The sequence below is a fragment of the Chinchilla lanigera genome, unplaced genomic scaffold (assembly GCF_000276665.1).
Source record: "Chinchilla lanigera isolate Chin_1 unplaced genomic scaffold, ChiLan1.0 scaffold00012, whole genome shotgun sequence".
Taxonomy (NCBI): domain Eukaryota; kingdom Metazoa; phylum Chordata; class Mammalia; order Rodentia; family Chinchillidae; genus Chinchilla; species Chinchilla lanigera.
The window spans coordinates 26,767,002-26,768,881 of NW_004955413.1; the positions used below are offsets into that span (position 1 = coordinate 26,767,002).

Sequence of the window (1,880 nt, forward strand, 5' to 3'; positions counted from 1 at the left end):
TGGAGGCTGAGGCAGGACAATTGCTGCGAGTTCAAGGCCAGCCAGAACTGCCTGGTGAAATCCTGTCTCAAAAGAAAACCAAAAACCCATAGTGGAAAAAAATAGTTATAAATACCAGCTGTGACCACATGACCAGTGACAGAGACAAAGACTGCAAAAATCATGGGTATTTCCCCTTCAGTTTGTTAATATGCTGTGCATACGTATACATACAGTGGTACCTCAGTTCACGAACTTAATTAATTTCACAGATCTGGGGAAGATGGCCACACTCATGTTTGTTGCCCGAGGCAGAGTTTGCCAATGGAAGCAAAATTTTGCCAGATGCTTCTGTTCACTAGCGTAAGTGTTCGTGCACCGAGGTATTGCTCTATGAAGCAGGTATCTTTGTTTTCTATCAGGTTAATAACCCTTAGCTATTGTGGGCTTATCAGGCCCACAGTCTCCCAAATGAGTGGACTTCAAGGCTTAAATAAGTGAGACAACTGAAATGATTTTAAGGCTCTAGGAAGGGCCAACCATCTCACAGAATTCAAGATTCTCTGGGTTAGGACCAAGAGCTCGCCTTTTGGCTGGAACCGCCATCCTCCAGTAGTTTGCCAAAATGACAAAAGGGAAAGAGGAGGGGAACCCGGTACATGGTCTCCAGGCCTTTTAGAAAACTCGGGGTTGTTCCTTTGGCCACATACATGCGAATCTACAGAAAGGGTGATATTGTAGACACCAAGGGAAGGGGTACTGTGCAAAAAGGAACACCAGGCAGATGTTACCATGGCAAAACAGGAAGAGGCTACAGCGTTACCCAGCACACTGCTGGCATCCTCCTAAACCGGAAAGTTAAGGGCAAGATCCTCGCCAAGAGGATCAATGCGTGGTGAGCATATTAAACACTCAGAGTCGAGAAAGCTTCCTGAAACATGTCGAGGAGAATGATCAGAAAAAGAAGGAGGGGGCTGGGATTTAGCTCAGCAGCACAGCGCCTGCCTGGCAAGCGTGAGGTCATGAGTTCGATTCCCGGTACCGGAAAAAAAAAAAAGCAGAAAAGAAGGAAGCTGAAGAGAAAGGAACCTGGGTTCCGTGGAAGCGCCAGCCCACCCCACCCAAAGCAGTGCACTTTGTGAGAACCAAGGGGAAGGAGCCTGAGTCGCTGGAACCTGTTCCCTCCGGACTCACGGCATAGGCTGGGGGTAGGGCGCTGCCATCCAGCGCCTCATTGCCGCTAGGTGTTCTAGGCCCCACTTACACATAAAAAATCATCCTGTGTTGTTGGGGGGAGGTTCTTCATTGAACAGGTGTGTGGTGCCTTTTCCTCAGAAACAAATATTTGGAGCAGATTTCATCCTACCTAGTTAACTGTCGGGTCTTTCCTCTTCAGCGTTTTTCTTGCAGAAAGATATTGCTGAGATATTGTGTAAGTGTATATATACTCAGATGGCCAAATATTTATGAAATATTTATATTGGCTTGAAGGTCCTGTAAATCACCATGGGGAAAAGATGTAGGAAATAAATGGAAGTCACTGCAGTTAAATAAATGGAAGTCCATTTCAGTTAAATAAATTGTTTAAAGCAGAAAAACAAAAAACAAAAAACAAGAACTTCCCTAGGCAGCCATATTTATTAGGTTTTCAAACAAAGGAGGGAGATACTGAAGAAAATGCAGAAATCTGGGCAGGACTTGGGAATCTCTTTAAGGACTTCTCCAAATAATACTTTATATTGATTTAGGAGAACTATTATCTCCAGGAAGACCTTCACTGCAGAAACGAGGTGCCTGCAGCTACAGTCTCCTCTTAGTTAATTGGCGTTGGAGCCAAAAGTCCTCAGCTGTGGCCTTGTCTTATCCTTTGAGGCCTCACGGCTTCACTCACCATTACAGGC

The 1,880-nt window shown here is 45.3% G+C and overlaps 1 pseudogene; it reads left to right on the forward strand.

Moving 5' to 3' along the window:
- The first annotated feature begins 617 nt into the window (after positions 1-617).
- LOC106147909 lies at positions 618-1,180 on the forward strand (annotated as a pseudogene).
- The last annotated feature ends 700 nt before the right edge of the window (positions 1,181-1,880 follow it).